Below are 25,610 nucleotides of genomic sequence, written 5' to 3'. Positions count from 1 at the left end.
ATATATATATATATATATATATATATATAGATAGATAGATAGATAGATAGATAGATAGATAGATAGATAGATAGATAGATAGATAGGCCTCATATAACACACGAAATGTATTTCTCAAAAAGCTTTAGTGGCACACCTACTTGTCACCTATGCACTTTGCGCAGTCTCGCGAAACTGCAAATATCTCTCTACTCTTATGTCGTATCGATGAACGGTTTAATGTGTTAGAAACTAGACTCGTATATCTATATTTGGTAGGTAGATAATCCCCTAATTCCAAGTATATTGGGATAAAATCTCAGCTAAATTTGACCTAGGTTTCAACACATTTATGAATGTAACTTCTGATGACCTTTTCCAGCTTTTGATCCACAACTCGCTTGACTTCAAAACATAACACACGTCTATCATACAACTACAATAACTCATAACATTATATCCTTATAATTTTAATCACCCTATTCTCACCCCAAAAGTATATGTTAAAACATTCCCAACTTGTCGACTTTCGACGAAATTTATTTTCTTCAATTCGTTTAGCTTCTAAGCCTTCCAACCCTCTTGGTGTAACGACCCGACCGGTCATTTTGAGCTTTTGCACTTTGATCGCCAGTTCTCAGGCATGACTTTCCCCGTGTTATGCATTATGACTTATGTGGATGGTTGGTTTTGGTTTTCAGGAAAATCGAAATGAATTTAAAAGAGTAGTCTTAGTTGAAAGCTTTGAATTTGAAGTATTTGACCAAGAGTTGACTTATGTGTATACGAGCTCGGATTGAAGTTTTTATGATTTGGTTAGCTTCGTCGGGTGATTTATGACTTAGGAGCGTGATCGGAATTGATTTTGGAGGTCCGGTGTGGAATTTGGCTTGAATTGGCGAAATTAGTATTTTGGCGATTTCCGGTTGATAGGTGAGATTTTGATCCGAGGGTCGGAATGGAATTCCGAGAGTTTCTGTAGCTTCGTTATGTCATTTGTGATGTGTGTGCAAAGTTCCAGGTCATTCGGACGTCGTTTGGTTGGGTTTTTGATCAAATGCGTGTTTTGGAGGTTTTTGAAGAACTTAGGCTTGGATTCGATGAGAATTGATGATTTTAGTGTTGTTTGATGTGTTCTGATGATTGGAACGAGTTTGGGTGATGTTTTAGGATGGGTTGGCACTTTTGGTTGAGGTCCCGGGGGCCTCGGGGTGATTTCGAAATGCTAACGGGGAGTTTACAGTTGGAAAATATAGCAGAAAAATGCAGCAGCAGTGCAGGCCCAGTTTTGCCTTCGTGATCGCGAGAAGGAGCTCGCGTTCGCGTAGAAGGAGTATGGGTGCCCGGAATTTTTGTGCTCCGCATTCGCGTTTTGACATCGCGTTCGCAGAGAGAGAAGTTCTTGTTCACGGTGGTTATACCCGTTCGCGTAGGAGGGCCTGGGGCCCCGTCTATTTTTGTTGATCGCCTTCGCGTCTCTGTGTATCGCGTTCGCGTAGTGGGAGCAGCAGGAGCTTCGCGTTCGCGAGTCTTCATACGTGTTCGCGAAGGGTATTTTGGGGCAAAGTATTTTTGTGCATCGCGAACGCGAGAGTGCCCTCGCGTTCGCATAGAAGGAATATCTGGAACTGGGCAGAATATTTTAAATCACTTCCTCCGCGAGCCTAAGTTATTTTCCTCCATTGTTGAGCGACTTTGGAGCTTGGGAGAGCTAATGGAAGAGGGATTCAAGGGGAACTGATTGGAGGTAAGATTTTTTTGAACTTAAGACACGATTATATTGTGAAATTGGCCTAGAAATTCATGGGAATTTAGCTAAAATGGAAGAACTAGGGCTTGAGATTTTGAGATTTTAAATTGAGGATTTGAGGGGTCATTTGAAGTCCGATTTTGGTATTCTTGATATGTATGAGCTCGTGGGGAGATGAGGAATCTAATTATGTAAAAATTTCTGAGTTTCGAGAAGTGGGCCTGGGGCTCGGGTTTTGGTAATTTCGGGATTTGTGCCCGTTATTGATTGCTTTCGAGTGGGTTTTGTTCCCTTAGCATAATGTGACGTATTTGTTGTGGTTTTGGTTAGATTTGACGCGCGTGGAGGCCGATTTGAGGGGCAAAGGCATTGCGAGCTAGAGATTTTGCCGGTTCCAGGTGAGTAATGATTGTAAATGATATCCTGAGGGTTTGAAACCCCGAATTTGCACACCTTAGTGCTATAGTGAGGTGACTTGCACGCCGGATACCGAGCGTGGGGTAGAGCACCGTTGGGGATTGTGACTTGGTCCGTCCCGATTGTTGATTTTGTCGCGTATTTGACTGAAACTTATTTGATATTATCATGATTTGGGATGATTGCCATATTTGGGCTTCGTGCCAATTATTTTAACCCTTCGGGGATTTTATCACTGTTTCCTAACTATTTGACATACTACTTGAACTCAGTCCTGTTGATTATACAGATTTACAAACTCAGCCGTTTTAATTAAACTTTGAGACTTAAATGATATTTTCCACTGTTATTTGGGCTGAGCACTACTATTTTTATTGATGCCCGAGGGGCTTATGATGTTTTCTGGACTGAGTGAGGCCGAGGGCAATATGTGAGGGTATGTTGAGTGATGTGAGGAGGCTTTCAGGCCTCGAGTGTATTGTGAGGAGGCTTTCAGGCCTCGAGTGTATTGTGAGGAGGCTTTCAGTCCTCGAATGTATTGTGAGGAGGCTTTCAGGCCTCGAGTGTTATGTGAGGAGGCTTTCAGGCCTCGACTGTGATGTGAGAAGGCTTTCAGGCCTTGTTTTATATGCCACGAGGTGGCTTGATATTACGCTTGGGCCGTAAGGGGCCCCTCCCGGAGTCTGCACACCCTCAGTGAGCGTCGTCGACGATAAATAAATGGAGCGGGCTGCACGCCGCAGCGAGATGTGGATCGGGCTGCACGCCGCAGCGGTTACTATATGATACTGTCCTGAGAGTGTTTCTGAAAGTGAGCCCGAGGGGCTGGTACTGTGTTGAGATGTTGCCCGAGGGGCGAACTTTTATGTGCGTATCTTGCATATTTATTTGCCTTTTTACCTGTGATACTGTGGTATTTGTGCCCGAAGGGCGGATTTTTCTATGCTTATCAGCACTAACTGTTTTGAAACTGTTTCGTAATTGTTGAAAAGATCATTTTCAAAGAGATTTAAACTGAGCCAATATATTTCTAAAGATTTCATAGCTTCACTGTTTTTCTCAAAGGATTGTACCCTGTTTCTATACAGCATGTTGGTTGCTTTACGTGATTTCTTACTGCTCAGTTGTCATTTACCTTTATTACTCACTGAGTTGGAGTACTCACTTTACTCCCTGCACCTCGTGTGCAGTTGCAGGTATTTATTCACCCGGTAGAGGGTATTGGCTGTTTGGAGGCAGAGCTTTAGTAGTTTAGCGGGGTGACTGCCGGCGTTCGCAGCACCGTTTTCTTTCTATGTTATTTATTATTCTTGTTCAGTGTATTTCTAGACTTGTAAATGTAATTACGTTCTTATAGATGCTCATGACTTGTGACACCCCGGTTTGGGCTGTGTCGGGATGGTTTCCCTTGTTATCATCGCTGATTCCGCATTATTGACTATGTTAAGCATGTGCTAGAATTGTTAATGTTAATTAACTACTTTAAAAGAGGTGTTTGCGTTTGTTCTGGCTGGCCTTGTCTTCACGAAAGGCGCCATCACGGCCGGGTTGGGAATTGGGTCGTGACACTTGGTACTTGGTATTCATGATCTTAAATATTTGTAACCTCCATCGTAACATGATTAACTTACTTTATGTACTTTCAAAGATGATCTCATTTATGAGCTTACATAAATTGACTTAAGACATACTCTTACGTACAAAAATATGGGGTGGAACAATTCTTATGCGATCGGACCATTCGCCTAGGCATAATCAGGCATAATATTTTGATAGGGAGTTCATATATGAGTATCCTGGCACATATTTTACATTTGCACCAGATATAGGTCACAGGTACTTCTAGTGGTCACCCGGGCGTGTGGACGCACTTGTTGGGAGACTTAGTGATGAGCTTCCTTCTATGTTTTGGCCCGCAACGCACGAGTCTCCTTCCTTATTATCCATTATATTCTGTTGACTTTTATTCAGATCATAGTTGTTGTAGTTTTGTATATTCTGGTAGATGCTCATGGACTGTGACACTAGATTTTGGGGAATTTTAGACAGTTAATTTGGTTGTATCGTTGTTATGACATTCCGCTTATTATTTTGTTCATATTTCGTATCTTGGTAAAGATGATGGTACTTTATCGTGGTACCTATATCTACTTTCACTTATTTATAGTTATTACTTGATTTAAAAAGTGTTATCGGCGGTTGATTATAATGATGATTTATTGTTGTCTTGCCTGGCGGCATCGTTGGGCGCCATCACAACTTATGATGGGAAATTGGGTCGTGACAAAACTATTGAACCAGCTTCGGTACCAACCTCGGTGCCCAAGGGTTTGAAGGTCACGGTGATGAATATCATGATCTTGATTTTGTTGTTGACGATCAACCTCCCGTGTCTCTACCTCTAACTCATGTCACTCCCACTCAGAATGACGTTGGCACTTCAAATAAAGGAAAGATGAAGCAAGTGGTAATTGAAGTCCCTCAAGGTTTCAACCTTATGAAGAAACCCGACCGAGCTGCCATTTCGTTAAAGCCTTTGATTGGTCCAACTGAAAGGTAGAAATTATAGTCACCTTCTTCAATTACCCTAGTGAATGATGTGACTTATTCAGCACTCAGGATATAACTTCTTTCCTCTGTTCCTTTCTTTCTGTTTCCTTTATCTAACTTCCTTCCATTTCTCATAGATCAATTTAACGGGTACAGAGCTAAGGAGAAGGGTGGCTTGGGATGAGCATCAAGTTGAAGAATTAGTCATGGAAGCTAACAATTGGAAGGCACAATTTGAGATCCCTCAATTGAAAAAAGAGGTATTAGCTAAAGAGAAGGAAATTTTGGAGTAGCATCTCAAACTATTGACTGTTGAACAAGTAGTGGCGAAGGCTGATGCAAATCAAGAGAAGGAAAAGGTTAGGAAAGAGTTTCGGGTGATCCAAGAGCGTCTCATCTCTTAATGTTGGAAGTTGGCATTTTGAAGGTTCTACAGTCGCAAAGTTTTACTATGAGTGGACTTTGGTAATATCGGATCCTATTGGGTATTTCGGTCCTAGGGATAGGTTTGTGTTTTCATATTTGAATTGTATCTGAAATTTGGTTCCATCCCGAGTTGTCTAAATAAGATTTGTTGCATTCAGAGTTTGTTGAAATAAGATATATGTTTGGAAGATTGGTTAATTTGGTTTGGGATGTGATTTTTGGTTGTGATGTTATTTTATGTGTTTCGAGGCCTTGAGTATTTCTGGGTTATGTTGTTAGACTTGTTAGTTTGATTGGATGGGGTTTCGAGTGGCTGGGGTGAGTTCCGAACCACCTGGAGCATGTTCAATGTTGGCAGAATATTGTTGGAGTTGGTGTGCTTCTCGATCGCAAATGAGGTCCTATGGCCAGGAAGAAGGAATTAAGAGGGGAACTTGTTGCTCCTCGCGAACGTGAAGTAGACCTCGCAAACGCGATGGAAGACCTGGCTCCTCTTTGCAAACGCGAAAGAGCCTACACAAACGCGAAGAAGAAAAGGAATGAGGGAGCTGGCAGAACTTGGTCTTCGCAAACGCAGCAAGGGACACTGCGAACGTGAAGGGCTGGCTGGCAGTGGCCTTTGTGGACATGGCTGTGGGCCGTGAATGCGAAGAGGCAGCACTGGTAGGTGACAGTGTGGTCTTTGCAATCGGGAGGGTGCTTCCGCAATTGCGATGATGGGGACCTAGGTTGATTATAAGTTTCATTTCATTACTTAGGCTCATGTTATCTCATTCTCTCTTGGCTTGAGCGATTTGGGTGTTTCTTGAAGAGCCATTTTCATCAAGCATCACTAGGTAAGTGACTCCTACTTATAATGAGCTAAATATATAAATTATATGTGGATTTTAACATGGGGATTTTGGTTGGAAAACCTAGAATATGTTAAAATGGGATTTGACCACGAATGTGGGCATTAAATTGAGAATAAATTATATATTTGAGTTCGTGATACTATAGTAATGTTTATCTTCAAAAATATTCAGAATCCGGGCGCGTGGGCCAGGGGTTGATTTTTCTTTACTTTCGGAATGGGGCTGAGAATATATTCTAATAGTTAAATTATGAGTTCTTGAGTCTATTTTGATTAGTTTGCACGTTAATTTGGCTATTTTGTGGTTGCTCGGCATCAATTTGAGGTGTAAGTAAAGTGTTGGAGCCGAGTATTGATTTGGAAGCAATGTAAGTCTCTTTTCTAATCTTGTAAGAGGAAAATTATCCCCGTAGGCATTCTATGTGCTATGGAAGCTACACACGTACGAGGTGACGAGCGGCCGTTCGTATGCTAGATTCTTGATCATGTCCGGGTAGACTTAGACTCACAACATATTTTAACTATACTACTTGAATTATTCTTATCTGTTTAAATGCTTCAATTTATGACCTAGCTAGAGACTAAGATTTGTGTAGTTGACCGGGCCTTGTCACATTAAGTTTTGGTGGGATACCTAATTATCAGTAGAGTTATGATTTCCTTGTGTTCATATCCTTATGTGTGCTTATTCGGTCAGTAGTTTCGTGATTTTTAAAGTCGCACGTATCTTTCTGAGTGGGGCTAGTGACCCGATGAAAGTTTCTCTATTCTTATAAGATCGGCCTGCCTCGGCAGTATCATGAAATATTCTTGTGGGAGCAGCCATTCACCTTGGCCGTATTTGTGATGCACTTATGGATCAGGTCGTACAACCTTGGCAATATCATGTAACACAATTCTTATGGAATTGGGTTGTTCGCCTCGACAGAATCATGCGTAATATTCGATAGTGAGCCAGAGCATATATTATTTTTCTTGACCTGAGATTTGACATTGCACCTGATATTGGTTATCTTTGTTTCGTTCAAGGCAGTTTTGGTATTTCATAATTTCGTATTTATTCTTCTATTGAGAATCATGTTATTCATATTTTTGTTTTTGCTACTTGTTATGTTTCATACCTATCTACCTTTGTGTACATTTTTTATTGAACCACTAGTAAGTGTCGATGTCGATCCATCGCCACTACTTTTTCGAGGTTAGCCTAGATACTTACTAGGTACATGTTGATTTATGTATTGATACTACACTTCTATATTAATTGTGTAGGTACAGAGATAGGTACATCGGGTGGTCACTCAGGCGCGTAGGCATACCAACTGGGAGTCCTAGTGTGCAAGTAAAAGGAATTGCTTGGTTGCTTCTTTTGGATATTCATGTGCTGGTGTAGCACAGGTTGTTCAGTGCGTACTAGCTGCACATTGGGGACTAGAGCAAGGTGAATGACTTTTGAGACGGTTCTAATAGGCTCAGGACACATATGTGGTATTTAAGGATTTTTAGATTTGTGTATCGATAAGACTTGGGGATTGCATTGGATGGAGCCAAGACTTGAGGTATATCTATATCATTATTGATTCTACATTATGGTATTAGAAAGGTCAAAGAGACAAAGGCCTTTTTTTATGATGAGGTACTCTTGGTTTTACCAGTCTACATGACTTGGTTGATTTAGAGAGATTTAGTTATAATAGGCTTGGTTATGTGTAAATGGGTTCCGAAGAATTTGTGATGGTTTGGCCATGACTTGCGGTTGATGTGCTCCACAGGAATTGGAAGTCCGTTATGTGTTGTGATTTTGTTCTACGGGATTGAGTTAGTGGAAGGTTTTCGATGGATGTGATGTCTATCCTACTTGAGATTCAGAGTTGAGAATGAGATCTTCGTGTTTTTCATATGATAGCATGATAGAGGTGGTGCGCGTGTGGGATTGAGATTTCATGGGCAAGGTTGCAGTTTGGTTTTTTAAAGGAAGATCATGATTTCTAGACAACATGAGAGATTTCATTTGTTTAGAGAAAGTTAGTACTACCTTGTATCACCTGAAGGGTGTGCATGTTAGGAGACGTAGTGTGTTTTGACTTGCAGATGCTTGACTGGTATTATGATAATCTTCTGGTTTTTGGCTGCTGAGGTTCAAGTTTTGCTATGTGGCACCGAAGATTTATGTGAGTAAGATGATTGTGTATGAGAGAAGTGTCAGTTATTTAGGTGGTGGAGTTAGGATCGGATATGAAGATTTATATATTCTCGAGGTTTAGGGGCTGGATGAGGCAGACTATTCCTTGGTTGCGCAATGTGAAGATGTGCTAAAAGCTAGTTAGCTAACAGTATGAGCTATGGATAGGTTACTACAGACTTTTGGAAGATTATTTACCTATTTTTGGATGATTGGAATTGATTTGGGGGTCCATTGGTAGGCCAAATGAGGATGTGTATTCTACATCGGATCGCGTTTTGTTTACTCAGCACAGCTATAGCTCAGGGTGTGTTAGCGACTAGAGTTAAGCTTATTCATGTTCTGGTATGCTTCATGTGTTGCCTCTTATGCTACGATGGGTTGTGAGACTGCTTAGCTATTCACATGTGTGATGTGGTTCTATTCAGTCCTAGTGGCGAGATGGCTCTTGGGATGTTGAGTTGCTTATTGCACCTTAGTCATGTTTTTCCTATCAGTGGTATATGGTTCTATCAGTTTCTCTATGGTTGTGGTCATGCATTTGCATGTTTGCTATTGATACACATGTGGTTGTTGATCGTGTACATTATGTCCCGATGGGTATTCTGTGTAGATCGATACGTTTTGACCAGGCTACGCACTGCAGAGGAGTTGTGTTGAGATATGATCTTTGTTCTTGATTCGGGTGCTTTGCTTCTCCCTTGTGAGATGGGTTCATAGCATTTTTCTTTGTAGTGGTATTTGTTGAACTTGTTGGGTAGTTCTCTTATGTGGCTCTCCTTCTATCTCTAGTTATATTCGAGTTGTTACATGTTGGGTGCACAAATTGTGTGGTATGTAACTAGGTGGATTTAGGTGTGGCTTGTCGATCGAATAGCTTGTACTAGGTGATATGAGATCATTGGACCTGGAATTAGTGCAATCATACTTGGATAAGGTATATCTGGATTAGTATGTCGTTAATCCGATTAGAGATTGGCAATGGTTCTTGTCGGGGAGAGAGCTCACGACTTGTCGATCTGATGAGTGGTTATGATTTTCTACATGTCTCTTTCATCCTTGGCATTGTACGAAGGTTCAGAACAAGGTTTTATTTTATATGAGGTATGTCACCGGTACCGGGTTTGTTAATGATCAACTATTGTGGTCAGAAGTAATTGCTATGAGTATCTGAGTTATTTGGTATATCTTAGGATATGGTTATGTCTGGATACATCTTGTTTAGACTTACAAAATGTATAGATGTGAGAATCGGGTCTCATAATGTATTTCGAATGTTGGAGATTGGGTCCCAAGGTTTGTGGACTAAGGTTGAAGAAAGAAGCTTCAGTTAGGTTGTGTTGACAGGTTTATATGGATTGAGGTGATGTAGGGTCACCCATGGTTATATGTAGGGTGAGTTTATGCAATGGTTTGATGGTGTTGGAATGACTCTTGGCACGTTCGAGGACGAACGCATGTTTAAGTAGAGGAAAATGTAACGACATGGCTGGTTGTTTTGAGTGTTGGACTTCTGTTCTGTAGTTTGAGGTCTTGAGTAGCTTCATTTGATGTATTACGACTTGCGTGTATGGTTGGTTTTGATGTTCGAGAGATTTGAAATTGATTTGGAAGAGAAATTTCATTTTTGGAGGCTTAAAGTTGAAGAGTTAACCAAGATTTGACTTTTGTGTAAACGGTCTCAGATTCACGTTTTGATGGTCCCGATAGGTTCGTATGGTGATTTTAGACTTAGGCGTATGCCAGATTCGTATTTGGATGTTTCTACAAGGTTTTGGCTCTATTTGGAGAAAGTTGACATTGTTTGGAAAGTTCATAGATTTAACCAAGAGTTGACTTCAAAGTTATCAGTTTGAGTTGTTGTTTAGGGAGTTAGAATAGGTTTGTTATGTCATGTGGAACTTGTGTGCAAAATTTGGGGTCATTTCGAGTAGTTTAGACGTGTTCGGCGTTAGTTTGGAATTTGAAAATTTGAAATAGTTCATTAGACTTGAATTCATGGTTTTGATGTTATATTGTGTGATTGAGGCCTCGAGTAGGTCAGGTTATGTTTTGCGATTGGTTGGTGTGATTGGACAGGGTCCCGGGAGCCTCGGGTTTGATTTGGGGTGGTCTTGGACTATGTTAGCAATGTTTGGAGCTACTGGTTTCTGATGCCTTAGATGTTCTTCGTAATCGTGAAGGTGTTGTCGCGATCATGGGGTGTACGTTTGAGCTGGGTGTTTTACCTCTTCACGTTCGCGATTAGGAGGTCGCGTTGGCAGAGGTTTGGTGGTTTGTGAATCGCGTTCGCGAAGCTTGGTCGCATTCGCAGATGAGAGTGGGAGCTGGTGGTTTTTCCTTCGCGGTTGCAATTTCAGGGACGAGTTCGTGAAGTGGTTGACAGCTGGGTTCATTGCGTTCGCGTGGTTGGTGTCTCAAACATGTAGGGTATTTTTTCCAATGTTCCTCCTTATGCTTCGCGATAGCGAAGCTGGTCCCATGATCGCGAAGGGTACTCCTGAAGCAGCTGTATAAGATTCTATTTCGGACTTCAAACTCATTTTATCATATTTTGAGATTGGGAGCTCGGATTGAGGCAATTTTCACCACGTGGATTGGGGTAAGTATTCTTGACTCAGATTTGATTATTATTCATCATTCCATCCTTGATTTTAGCATTTGATTGATGAATCTAAATGAGGAATGAGGTTTTTAGCAAAACTTTTCTAAAGTAGAAATTTGAGATTTGAATATCAATTCGGAGTCGGATTTGGATGAAACTTGTATGGTTGGACTCGTATTCGAATGAGTTGTCAGGATTTGTGAGTTTTGTTGGGTTCCAAGGTGCGAGATCAGATTGACTTTTTGGTTGACTTTGAGTATTTGATTAAAGATTCGACCTTTATCGTTTCGGTTTGATTCCTATGGCACTATTTGAAGTTATTGAGTTCTTTTGGCTAGATTCGAGCTATTCGGAGGTCGACTCACGCAAGAAAGCATTTTTAGAGTATTATTTTAGCTTGTTTGAGGTAAGTGTCTTGCCTAGCTTTGGTTGAGGTAAATTTTGCTACCAATTTATATTGTTTGCTAAATGTGGGGGTGATGTATATATAAGGAGTGTATATACATGTGCCATGGGTATTCGTGCTCGGGGGTAGATTCTAGCTCACTCTATGCTTTGCTTGGTTGCGTATCATACTTGACTCTATATATTATTCCATTAATTGTCTACGAGAGCATAATAAACCATGCTGAAGATATGTTGCCGCTATACGTACCGTATTTTGAACATGTTGAGCAAATCTTGACACTTATGCTATACTTGCCTTAGAGGCATAAACATGTATGTTATGAACACACATACCTACTTGTTCTTATGTTTTGCTTTAGTTGGGACTTGTACATTCTGTGATACATATGTGATCTTTTGTATGACTACTTGAACTTGGTTTCTATAACTAAATTAGCCATAGTCATGATTTACCCACATTTTTATTGTCATTATGTCCTGGTGCGCTTTATTGATGAGTTACGAGGATATGCCTCTTGATGCTAAATTTTATCTTGCATTGTTGTGATAATTATTGCACTGTGGGTTGATTATTGTTGTGCGGAAATAAGGGTGCCATTTCACTTGGAGTATAAGGGTGGCAAGTTGCACATGCCGCGACATAAGGGTGGCATTTCATTGGTATGTGCATGCGGTGAGATAAATGATGGTTTATGCGTATGTCCCAATCTATGAATCTAGCTAATTCTTTTCCCCTTCCTCTCATTCCCTCTCACCCCTTCCACCTTCAAAGAGCTAGCACCACTAGGTGCTACCTTGACTGCCATAACTCTACCCCTCTTTGCCACAACCATATCCCCATCAAAGAATCTTTGCTAGCTCACATGCAGTCCTAGATCGAGTCAAAACTCAAAGATCCGCCTTCAATGCTGAAGATTTCAAGAATCTATGACCTTAGCAAAACACAACGGTCATAGCTTCAAACCACTGGTTCGTCCTTCAAGTCCATGGGAAAAACCGGCCGATTTTTCCCCGACGACTCTCTTCTTCGTCAGCAATCATCGAACATAAATCTTTTCCCCTCTTTTACCTTCTGTCTTCACGAGATTCGTTGATTCTTCATTCAAGCTCAAAAACTCTAAGTTTCAAATTCCAAAAGACCCTAAATCTTCGGCTATTAATAGCAGGAGTTATCGCTCTACCAACCACAAATTGAAACCAACTGAATACCCATCAATTTAGTACACAAAAGTTAGGTTTTTTTATTTAACTTCTCGCTGACTCCTACTTCCCCTGTTTTCTTTCTGATTCTGGCTGAGTTCGAGGAAGAGAACCCTTGATAATCAGTTTCTTCTCCCCGGTTTGTTGCTCAAAACAAGGTAAACTTCTTTCACTTTTATTTTTAGCTACAATTTAAGTTTAAATGTAAGTCGTATTTTGTAAGTCTAGTTTACAGCCAGTTACTGATTCTTGGTTGATGGTATCTTCTTTCCTTTTGGACTTGACCAACATATCGTCTATATAGACTTCCATGGTCTTGCCGAGTTGATCTTTGAACATTTTGGTCACCAACCTTTGGTATGTTGCCCCCGCATTTTTCAGTCCGAAAGGCATAACTCTGTAGTAGAACGTTCTGTGGTGGGTGATGAAGGTAGTCTTCTCCTGGTCCTCCTCTCCATAGGGATCTAATTGTAACCCAAGGAGGCATCTAAGAATCTCAGCAGTTCATTCCCGGCCGTTGCGTCAATGAGTTGGTCAATATGAGGTAGCGGGAATGAATCGGTGGGGCATGCTTTGTTTAAATCTGTAAAGTACACGCACATCCGCCACTTTCCATTTTTCTTTTTCACCATAACCAAATTGGCGACCCATTGGGGGTATTTTGATTCCTTGATGGAACCATTTTCTAGTAATTTTTTGACCTCCTCACGGACTGCATCGTCTATTACACAATTGAACTTCCGCCTAACCTGCCTTACCAGGGGGTGGAACGGGTCGACGTTCAACTTGTGTGTGGCGATCTCCTTTAGGATACTTGGCATGTATGCATGGAAAAAAGCAAATTGCGTTAGCAGTTAAGAATTTACGGAATTTACCTAGTTCTTGAAGCTTGCAATCGATGTAGGATTTCTTGTTGTGGTTGTTATCATCAAGTTGGACAGGGTCGAGGTCTTCTATGGTTGATCCCATGGCCTCCACTATTTCGGGATCTATGATGATGTCATCTTTTTTATCACAGCTCGACCTCGACCCTGTTAATTACTATGCCTCTTTTGCTTTTCCCTTCATTTGTTGGGTAGTCATACAATCCAGGGCGATGCGGTAGCATTCTCGAAATGTGCATTGTTCTCCTCGTATGCTGAATATTCCCCACAGGGTTGGAAATTTGATAACTTGGTATAAGCTGGAGGGGATGGCCCTCATGGCGCGTATCTAGGTTCGTCCTATTATGGCGTTGTACACCGTATCCTGGTCCATGATGTGGAATGTGGTTTCTAGAGTGACACCACCGGCCAGGATGGGGAGTGTGATTTCTCCAGACCTTCGTTCAACTGCATTGTCAAAACCTGTTAATGTGATGCAGCGTGGCACTATCTTATCCTCGAGTTTCATTTGTGCAAGTACTCGAGGGTGGATAATGCACGTGCCACTCCCATCGTCCACCATAATGCGTCTTACATCTGTATCTAATATTTGTAAAGTGATAACAAGGGCATAATAGTGTGGGAAAACCAAACCATGGGTATCCGACTTATCCAAGAAGATACGTTCTTCGAGTTTGTCATACCATTCATGAGTGATTGACCGTTTGAGTTTGTGGGCTGTGGTGAATTTTATGTTGTTGATCGATGCGTTGTTGCTGGCCCCGATGATCATTCGAATGGTGCGAGTCAACCCCTAAAAACACTGGGACTTCCTCGCTCGTTTTAACCAAGTAAGGATGACCTTACCAAATGTATCAGAACGGTTGTAGCAGCTTTCCAAAATGGGCTGAACAGGAATGGCTCGGGGCGACTAGAAAATTATTAAGTCGGCTTATGAAATATCGTCCAACTACTTAGGATGAAATACACAATGCCTACTGTGCCGAGGTCCGTGCTGACGAAGACGACCTGAATGGGCCAGCCTATTCGTTGACCTCGGTACAGACCGAATCCAGGAAGGATCGAAGAAACAATTCCAGGAGGGATCTTGCGGCTCCACGACCCAACAGAGAAAGGCATCAGCAGTATATCAGCAGCGTCATCATGCCCACCTCCCGCCACGAAGAGGGCCCATCTAGGCGAAGGACAGGGACTCACCGGAAAGAGAGAGGTGTGCCCCCTTTATTATCCGCTCACAATTTTTGTGTGTCCCCTTCAGAAATAGTCTATGCGTTGGAGAAGTTTGGACCAAAAGTGAAGTGGCCGCAAAAGATGAGGTCAGACCCAAGCACCAGAAAGTCAAACGCCCTCTCCGAGTTCCACCAAGAGCGAGGTCACAAAACTGAGTATTGCATCGCTCTAAGGCAGGAGGTCGTAAACATGCTTCACCAAGGACACCTCAAAGAGTTGCTGAGCGACCGAGGGAGGACCATTTTCGCCCGAGGAGGGGGCACACCTCTCTCTTTCCGGCATAAGTTGGTATAATAAAGGGGGCACACCTCCCTCTTTCCGGTGAGTCCCTGTCCTTCGCCTAGATGGGCCCTCTTCGTGGCGGGAGGGGGGCATGATGACGCTGCTGATATACGGCTGATGCCTTTCTCTGTTGGGTCGTGGACCTGCAAGATCCCTCCTGGCATTGTTTCTTCGATCCTTCCTGGATTCGGTCTGTACCGAGGTCAATGAATAGGCTGGCCCATTCAGGTCGTCTTCGTCAGCACGAACCTCGGCACAGTAGGCGTTGTGTATTTCATCCCAAGTAGTTGGACGATATTTCATAAGCCGACTTAATAATTTTCTAGTCGCCCCGAGCCATTCCTGTTCAGCCCATTTTGGAAAGCTGCTACAACCATGCCTTCTGATACATTTGGTAAGGTCATCCTAACTCGGTTATAACGAGCGAGGAAGTCTCAGTGTTTTTAGGGGCGTTGATGGGGCGAGTCTCGGGGCGCGAATCGGGGCGGGGCGCACATAAAACGCATCTAGGCGTTAATGAGAGGCGCAGATCCTTTGGGCGCACGCCCCAAGAAATGAGGCGCACGCTTAGGCGCAAGACTCGCCTTAGAACCAAGACCCACGCCTGATGGAACTTAACCAATTGAAGGATAACTTTGACAATTGCCCTAATATTTTTTAAACCCTCTTTCGTTTTACCCCAAATCTGTCCTCACCCCATTAATAAAAAGCCCTAACCTTGTTCGGCGGTGAAGAATCGTCCACACTCCACAGTCATGCTCCATAGAACCTTGAGCTTTCTCCTCAACTCCTGGAGCTTTTTACTTCACTAATCACTCTAACTCCGAAAATTATAACAGGTGTCTTTTGCTACTTTTGGTTTTTGTTTCTTGCTGTTACCATATTTCAAAAATTTCTGCATTTTGTATGTTTATTGTGCGATTATCAACATGCACTTATAGTTTCTGGCTTTCTTCTTGAAAAATAATGACCAACTGTTAAGGAAAGGACAAAGGAACTATGGTAATCTACCTAATGATTAAAACAGAGAAGAATGATAAGTGTTTACTCTTTTGTCAAGCTTAATCTTTTTCCCTTTTAACTAATGCGTATGTTTATTTCTATATTTTACAGAATCTTCAACCTAATATGGACTCTTGTATAAAAGATGAATCCTATTTAGTCAATAAATCTTATAGAAAGATTGATTTGCCTCACCAGAAGGAGCGATATGCAAATACTAAAACCAAAGTGTTAAAATTATTTTTTTCCTTTCTTTAGAAGTAACAAAGCTATTGTTGAGACTTGAGAGATGATATAGTTTTTGTGCATTTCTGCTTTTTGTGGAAGATGAGTGCCATTTTTGCTCTTAACAATGATACCAATGTATCTCTGACCAAATTCTTTTGTTTGCACCAAATATTCTTTACTGTTAAACTACTAGAAAGTTAACCTCTCTCGTATTTTAAAATATATATATTCTAAATTAAAGATCCATGGGACTTACGCCTCGCCCCGTGTTAGGTAAAATGCCTCGCCTCATGCCCCCGCCTTTTAAAACATTGGAAAGTCCCTAAATTCCTCTCCGGGCGATTGTTTGATGGAAAATATATCGTTCACTCTTGCCTCCGCCTTTTTGCCCAAACATGGGCCATTACAAACTTGTCGAACATCTCTTCAAATGTTTCGATGGAGCACGCGAGCAGTTGTGAATACCAAGTTAATTCTCCTCTAGTGAGGGTCTCGAACTTTTTCAACAAGATGGATACTTGTTCTTTGGCGAGATCATTGCCCTTTACAGCAGTGCAAAGTGCATCACATGATCTTCGGGGTCGGTCATACCGTCGTATATTTTCAGATAAGGCGGCATCTTGAAGGTCTTGGGTATGGCATGGGAGGCAGTTTCATCGCTGTAGGGTTGTTCAACGAACCGACCAGCATTTCTTTTCGGCAAGAGTTTTGGGGAACCTGGTATTTTGTCGACTCTTTCTTGGTGCTCTCTCATTTGGTCCCAAAGCATTTCGTTTTCATTTTCCATTTCATCCATCTTCTCATAATGGTTGTGAGGGTGTTTTCACCTGCATTATTAACATTGTGAGTGATACCTGTTACTGGAGGGAGAGGGCCGTGATGCTCGGCTATTGTTGGTGCAATGCAAGTCTTTGCATTTTCTCTAGCTGCCTTATGGGCGGGCTTGTCGAGGATGCTAGTCAGCGTGTTTGTCAGCCATGCCTCGAGTAATTTTACACTGCTGGTGGCACCTCTTCCGTCGTGGACGTGGAAGCTCCTTTACCGTGGGACGTTGCAATATTGCCGTGAGGGTGAGGCGACCCACCTTGCCAGGGAGAGGCATTAGGCGTTATGTCTTCGCCTTCTATCTGAGAAACCTCATTGATGGTTTTAAAAGGTTGGTGGTGAGGTCGGCACTACCCTCATTCTTTGTTCTCCATTACCTGTCATGTCAGATCTATGTGCACAAGGAAAAAGGGGTTCTTTTCTGTGTTTTTTTTAGCAACTCATGATAGTTATAGATCTAGAAGAAACTAAAAATTTAATTAGGAAATCCCAACAGACGACACCAAATTGTTTGACCAAAAAAGTATAAATCTTTGGTTAACCTAATTAATTTCACGTAACAAGGGGTTAAACCAAGTTAATGATAATATCTCTAGATTTATAACTAGTTAGCACAAATATTGCAAGATAATGTTGGTAGGGGATTAAATGATGTATTCATTTATTATTCCAAAAAGTTTCAGTAATAATAAGAGAATATCATTCAATAAATGACAATAAATGGAATTAATGTAAATAAGGAGAAAGATTATCCAATATTGAATGAGGTGGATGATTCGTCTTTTTGACAGTGATGAGTGACAGACAAATCCTAGAATATTAGAACTATTCTCGGATCTGATGGAAAAGTATGGAATAATAGAAGGAAGAATCTTATTAGAAAGGGAATGTTTTCATCTTTTCTAGAGAGAGAGAGTCTTCTTCTCAAAAAGTGTTCTTATCAAATCCATATTACATGCCTTTTCCCTTATCTCGTTTTCTATTTATATGGAACATACCACCAGTCAACCCTAATAGTACAAATAAAAAGAATATTCAATGGAATATTCTCTTTAATATCTTATTACAAAACTAGCAGTTAGTGCTCTGTCCTTGATGCTCGACCTCGACCATTGTTCAATGTCCGGCTACGAGTCTTACTGTTTACTAGTCGACCTCGACCGCGTCATCTTCTTTAATTCCCCATCATGCCAAATACTTTTGGGGCAGATTTTGACCCATTGTTGCCACAGATTTATGCATCATGCAATTTCATGTGATAACTGCACCTAGTTCTATATTGAGTATGATTATTTCTTCCTTACAAAGTATGATTAGAGTAACTACAGCATAATTATCTTGGATCTACCTAAATCTTTACCAGATTCATGACTCTAAGAACTGCTTGTTATGTATGAAGAAATTGTTGGGATTTTTGTGATATAAATGGTTAATCAGAGTCTATTTAGGAAGGTCCAGCCATGTGAGTTTAAGCATATTATTTTCTAGCAGTGTAGTACTTAAGTCATCTATGAAGCATGAATATAATTTTGATGCAACCTGTTGGACCTTCAAGAAAATAGAGAGCATGTCTATAGGAACAAATTGTCTCTTTCAAGATGGATCAACCTTAGGGAATGGATCTTTAGTTAACTATCCATGTATCAATGGAATATTGGTCATGAACTATATAATTGAACTTGAAAGCTCCAAATGGATTCTATCTCTATGCTTTGATTAGTCAAACGAATGTATTAGTCTGATTCTTGTTCTCTTATATCAGTAGACTTGTCTTAAGACTCGACTAAGTTTTAGCAAGCCTAAATGTTTATATTTTTAGAAAGTATAGTGTTTTTTTGCATGATTTATGTGAATATCCACTTGGTAACCTGTGACTGTTTGAACTTAAAATTTTGAAGTTTCCCAATATGCTTATTGTGTGAATTAGATAACAGCCTATTATATAGAGAAGCATGCTATTGGTGCAGTTTTCTGTTTTACATCCTTTTGGAGAAAAATGGGCCAAACCCACTGATTTCTTGTCATAAGTTGACCATCTTTAAGGATGACCTTGTTTAGCCAAAAAATCGTTAAATTCTTTGAGTAAATCAATTAGTAGGTAGGAGAGGGTAAATCTTAACCAAACATAATTAACTCTAGATGTAGATATATTGGATAGACAAGTTGGAGAAGAATAAATAGATTTAATATTTCTTCAGATGATTATTGCATATCAAGTAGAAATGATAAGCTTACATTTATAACGAGATTATACTATTATCGTAAGAGCATGGAAGGAGAAGAAAGAAAGATGTTGATAGCTGAGAGATCCATTTGGTTCTGTAGTCATGGTCCCCTCTGTAGTAGCCAGATCCCCCTTTATAATGGTCTCCTCCTCTCTATATATACTAATAATTTTTCCCTTTATCCAATGGTCTTTGACCGGCGTGCGATCTCATGACTGAATCCTTCATTACTTGCTCAAGAGATTACGCTTATTCTGCGATATAAGCTTTCTAGCGGCTTGACTCCGGTAGGGACCGTAATGCTCGTCGTCATTACGTCTCGTGGGCACGACCATCACAGGGTCGGCCTCTTACCGTCACATTTCATGATAACCATTTGGTGGTCAGATTTCGTCCCATATGGTTAGTCCCTACGCTCGTTGGGGTCGTCTTTTGGGCGAGCTCAACGGGCGGACCCTATGTGCAAGAATTTAGAGAAATCTGATCATTATGCGATGACGGGGTTCTTATGGCGAGGTGGCAATGTGATGCTTAAAAGAACTTACCGAACCGTTACATCCGTTCGGAGATGGATCGTTACGTCGAGTCGGGATACCATTGATGCCTGTTATGGGTCATTATGACGCACGTTCCCTAGGCACCGCCTCATTTCTCGTGCCCTTTCAACTTTATGGCAATTCTCGGGTTTCCCGCTCATGGTATTTATGTTCCTATATATGGGGGAACCCACCATTCGATTGTTACGCTTTTCGAACCTGAAGGAATTTCACAGACTTCCACCATCCATATTTCATATTTCTGCTTTCGTCAGAATTTGATGTGACCACCCTCTCCATTTCTTCATCACTTTTGTTTATTCTGATCGAGCTTGATAAATGGCTGGTACCTCTTCCCAGACTGACAGATTCGTTGAAGCTCCGCTTCCAGGAAATGATATACCTCTTCATGGAGGGGGAACGGAGGTGACGAAAGTCGAGGGGTTTCCGACTGTGGCTGAGATATTGCCCCGTCCGGGGAAATTATGGACTGATTTTAATACCCTTGCCGGAGATGAACCGGATCCTGTTTCTTCCACCATGGATGAAGCGGCGATTAGGGTGCTCAAGGCTAAGTGGGGGATCCCAAATCATATCGACATGATACCGGCGATGGGGCCGGACATCGTACATTTGAATCGCCCGGGGTACTGCGTATTTACGCGTATCCTTTTGCTGTAGAATATACGCTTCCTCTCCCCTCTCTAGAGATAGACTTCTGCCGCTTGCCCGGGGTACTGCGCATTTTACGCGTATCCTTTTGCTGTAGAATATACGCTTCCTCTCCCCTCTCTAGTGATAGACTTCTGCCGCTTCTACGAGGTGCGCCCGGCTCAGCTCTCACCGTACGCGTACAAACTCTTCCTCATGCTCATCAAGTATGTAGAGCTTGCCGGTCGAGGGATTACTTTGGGTCACATGCTTTATATTTTTGCCCCTCAATTTCTTCGGAGCACGATGATCCATATGCGCCATCGAGGAACCAAGAGCTTAGTGGTGAAGATGGACGATAAGGCTAATCGTCGCTTCTGGGAAAGCTATTTTTATGTTCAGACAGGGCACCTTATGACGGATCCGGTAGGGTTCCCTGAGACGTGTAACTTCGCTCGTAAGTTTTCCTCTGTTTATTTTGCGATTTCTTTCGAGGCGGTTGCCGATCGTCCTTTAGGTGATTTTGCTGACTTGTTTTCACTTTTGTAGCCGAGAGATTACCTCCACCGCCAGTTGACGATATCCGTGAGTGGGTGGGCGCAGTTCTTCCCCATACAAGGGGCATTCGTGAGTGGGCGTCCTTCCACGAGAAATATGGGCATAAACCTCTCACTGGTAAATCGTCCTGTTCTAATCGCCTTATGGTTCAATTCTATCTTTATACGAACATTTTTCTTTGTTAATAGGGAGAACACGAAGGACAAGAGCTCCTCCACTAGTGTTCCATCAACCGGCGCCCCCTGCCCATCCTACCCGAGAGTCGTCATCCGGCCTGCATCGGGAGCCGCTAACCAACCTGCACCTACGGCCAGAGCTGCAAGCGCGGCGGCTGTTCCTCGACCTGAGACTCCGGTTTCTACCATCCGCTCAATGGGTGAGTCATCCCGTGCTGGCAGTGGAGAGGCTCTGTCGGAGAGACGACAGGTGGCCATGGAAATGGCGCCTCAAACCAAAACATCATCGGGGGGCGACCCTTCCTCGACGATTCCCGAAGTTGGTGGTGATGTCAACCCGGTCGTAGAGTCTACGCCAGTTATGAGAGAACAGATCAAAGTCGTTGGGAGACAGAGTCCCGAGGCCGCCAATACTGTCTTAGGTGGCCCTTCGTCATCCTGGCCGACCCGCACTTCCTCTTGGGCTAAGGAGAGGGGGAAAGGTGTCATGGTCGACGATTACGAGTCTGAATCTGACCTTGATCCTGACAACGTTAGGATGTTCGAGGAAGGCTTTACCTGAATCGTGGTTACGGCGGGAGGTCCCTCTCGGATACTCGAAATTCCGTCGGACCTCAACCTTTTTGCAAGACACAGTGGACTTTGTGCCGCAGTTTGATCTCCTATGCTCGGTCGTAGAAAGCGGGGATCTTCAGGACGTCAACGATGCCGAACTGTCACGTGGAGTGGCCGCGATGGGCCTAAGGGTGAGCTCCTCGTATATTTTTCTTTGTTCGTTATTATTATTCTTGATCTTGGACCTTATCGAATACATTCTTCTCTTTGTTCAGTCTTATATGCTGGAGATCGAGAGTGCTCGCAGGGCTGAGACTCGGGCCAAGATCTTCCTGACAATTCTTGAAAAGTATCGTCGGTATCGTAATAGATGCCGTGAGATTCATGAGTGACTTAGGGTGGGTACTAGCACCTGATCCCTTGGAGAGGAATTGGAAAAACGGGACCAGGAGCTTATGCAGTTCATTCGCAGGTGTAGTGAGCTTGAGGAGCTGCTTCGTACCAAGGACGAAGAACTCGAGTTAAGAAAAGGGGTTGCTGCTGAGTGCGAGAATCTTCAGGCAAAGGTGTCGTCATTACAAGTCGAACTAGATCAGAGTGCTGCCAGAGTTGAAGTCTTGAGTGCAGAATGGATGGGTAAGTTACCCGAACTGGAGAGAAAGTTGCCGAATTGGAGAATGCCTAGAATGCTCGGGCGTCGGCTTTAGCAAGAGCGGCGGCGTTGGAGGAAACTATTCGCGTCCTTCAATCTGAGCAGGAGTCTGAGAGGGCAACGGCCACGCTAAGGGAGGCGAGGCTCGAAAAGTGCACTGACGAAATTGATAAGGAGGCTTCGAGCCTAGGGGACCGGGTCGTGGCGCTCGAGACTGAGAGGGCGCAGTTATTAGCTCAAGTTGAATCTGCCTCTGCCGTCATTCCTCGTCACGTGCATGAGCTTTGGGTCCACATCGAGGCCCAACGAGACATATACAAGGGTTTGTGGGAGGCGGGCAATGTTTCTGAGGCTGCTTATGAAGAAGCCCGGGCGAAGGCACGAGAGGCTCGTGTCAATTGTGGCTACGACCCTGTGATGCCAGAGGCCGGCGAGGACGCTGATGTTGAGGAGGAGTTTCCTGAAGACAATGATGGGGAGGACGATGGTGATGACATTGAGTGAAAAGTTACTTCTGCTCCAGTATTCTTCTTTTTTTCTTTTTTTTTTGTTTCGGGCCCGTTTTTGCCCTTTGTAAGGTGCGATTTTTAAGCACGTACATATAAATAAAACAGTTGTTTCGCCTTTGTATGTCCTTTGATTTTTTTCCCTTCCCCTTGTTTGTTACATCTTTTCATTTTGGCGTGGACCTTTGCATTTTTATGTGACGAGTCCCTGATTTTTCGATTCTGGAATCCAACCTTGACCGAATAGAGTAGGGTCTCATCGCGTGAGTCCGAACGAAGTCGCTTCAGACTCACACGTTCGGACGAAGTTGACTTCTCATTTGTCGATGGCCGTTGGTCGTAAGGGTGTTATTTCAAGCTAAGGCCGAAATGTTGACCCATCAGAATTCGAGCAAGGTTGAATTCTTCCTTTTGGCGATGGCCGTTGGACGTACGGGTGCTATCTCGAGCTAAGGTCGAAATGCTAACCCATTATATTTCGAGCGAGATCGAATTCTTGGTATAGCAATGGCCTTTGGATTTAGGGGTGTTATTTCGAGCTAAGGTCGAAATGTTAACCCTCTATATTTCGAGTGAGGTCGGATTCTTCTTTTAGCGATGACCTTTGGCCGTAGGGGTGTTATTTTGAGTTAAGGTCGAAATGATAACCATCTATATTTCGAGCGAGGTCGAATTCTTCCTTTTGGCGATGGTCGTTGGACATAGGGGTGTTTTTTCGACCTAAGGTCGAAATTTTAACCCTCTATATTTCGAACGAGGTCGAATTCTTCTTTTAGCGACGGTCTTTGGCCATAGGGGTGTTATTTCGAGTTAAGGTCGAAATGTTAACCCTCTATATTTCGAGCGAGGTCGAATTCTCCTTTTAGCGACGGCCTTTGGCCGTAGGGGTGTTATTTCGAGCTAAGGTCAAAATGTTAACCCTTTATCTTATTGTTGTAGATTTTGGAGCTTTATAGGTCATTGTTCTGTTTGTGCGTACATCGGGGTGGTCCCGACGCATTCGGTTTTGTTGCTATTGGAGAATATTCGATGTTCCTTGGGTGAGTCCTAGTTTTGCTTAACTTCACTTGCATTGGAGAATACTATGCGTCTCCTGGGTGAATCCCAGTTTGCTTAATTTTGCTTGCACTGGAGAATACTATGCATTTCCTAGGTGAGCCCCAGTTTGCTTAATTTCGCTTGCACTGGAGAATACTGCGGTGGAAAGCACAAAACGTTGCTCTATTTCATTCACTGGATAATGCCATACATGTTCGTTTCATACATATACTGAAGGAGTTTCCATGTATCTAGTCCCTTCATCTTTGGGCTTGGGGAAGCAGTCGGCAGGCGGGATGACGAATCATACTTAAACTTCAAGACGTTCCCTTTGTCGCCTTCGTTAGAAATCTCCCCAAGACGACCCAATAGTGAAAAAAAAACCCGGACGAGGGAATAAGAGTACGACTTGAGGGGGTCCTTCTTCAGAAGTCGAAGTATTTGAGGTGCGCGACATTCCAATTGTTTTGTAGTAGTTTCCCTTCCATTGTTTCTAGTTGGAATGCTTCTTCGTTTGCGTGCCCACGCGAGTGCTCGCATTCCTGTCTGAGCCAACAAAGGAGTGAAGATAAACCAAAATGAATTTTTTTGTTACCTCGACCTGACGAGTCAGTGAGAGAGAGAGTGATGTTGTGGTGTTACTTGCTCCGCCTGGTGCTCGGATGGTGGTTTTAGATTTGGCGGCTGTGTTCGGCTCCGTCGTTACCAGCGTCTAGGCTTCACATGGGTTGGGCCCGCCTCACTCGCTGAGGGGGTGAAATCGAGTCCCTGCCCGATCTCGTCCGATTTGTGCCAACAACAAGAGAAACATGTCATACTTCGTTCACATACCATCCAGTGTGTGGGGGAATGTGAAAATAGGGTAGGATGTGCCCATTCTTTCAGAAGACCGCCCAGCAAGCTGCTATCCTCTTTCAAGGGGTGGGAGTGCGGGTCAATATATAGGGTGAATACGTCGAATGAGGTTGTGGTCATGCCAGATGACCGTGATCCTATTCTGAGCGTGCATACGTCGCGCCAAACCTACTACCGCTCTTTCGAGTGGGTGTTTGTGTCGATAGGGTGAGGCCATGATAGCTTGGTAGTGACATTTTGTCGGTTCTAGATCTAAAGGAAACTAAGAAATTTGGCTAAGAAATCCCCACAGATAGCGCCAAATTGTTTAACCAAAAAATCGTTAAATTCTTTGAGTAAATCATTAGTAGGTAAGAGAGGGTAAATCTTAGCCAAACATAATTAACTCTAGATGTAGATATATTGGATAGACAAGTTGTAGAAGAATAAACAGATTTAATATTTCTTCAGATGATTATTGCATATCAAGTAGAAATGATAAGCTTACATTTATGACGGGATTACACTATAATCGTAAGAGCATGGAAGGAGAAGAAAGAAAGTTGTTGATAGCTGAGAGATCCATTTGGTTCTGTAATCATGGTCCCCTCTGTAGTATCCAGATCCCCCTTTATAATGGTCTCCTCCTCTCTATATATACTAACAATTTTCCCCTTTATCCAATGGTCTTTGACCGGCGTGCGTTCTCATGACTGAATCATTCATTACTTGCTCAAGAGATTACGCTTATTTTGCAATATAAGCTTTCTAGCGGCTTGACTCCAGCAGGGACCGTAATGCTCGTTGTCATTACGTCTCGTGGGCATGACCATGACAGGGTCGACCTCTTGCCGTCCCGTTTCATGATAACCATCTGGTGGTCAGATTTCGACCCATATAGACCTTCCCTGACACAAGCACTGCTCGGGGTCTATGAGATCCTTGTGAACTCTGAAGTGTCGGGGGGGCTTAAAGGAAATCCGTTGGCATTCATGTTCTGGCAAACGATCAGGGATTTGTATCCTTATTAATATTTTGGAAAAAATCATTTACGAGCAGTC

General features: G+C 42.7%; 1 long non-coding RNA gene across 1 annotated transcript; it reads left to right on the top strand.

Moving 5' to 3' along the window:
• Nucleotides 1-15,328: 15,328 nt before the first annotated feature.
• Nucleotides 15,329-16,162, top strand: LOC109239287. Its single transcript, XR_002069876.1, has 2 exons — nt 15,329-15,602; nt 15,877-16,162. It is a non-coding gene; the product is annotated as an uncharacterized LOC109239287 (long non-coding RNA).
• The last annotated feature ends 9,448 nt before the right edge of the window (nt 16,163-25,610 follow it).

This window comes from Nicotiana attenuata, unplaced genomic scaffold (genome assembly GCF_001879085.1).
Source record: "Nicotiana attenuata strain UT unplaced genomic scaffold, NIATTr2, whole genome shotgun sequence".
Taxonomy (NCBI): domain Eukaryota; kingdom Viridiplantae; phylum Streptophyta; class Magnoliopsida; order Solanales; family Solanaceae; genus Nicotiana; species Nicotiana attenuata.
This window is presented reverse-complemented; position numbering and strand designations above follow the sequence as displayed.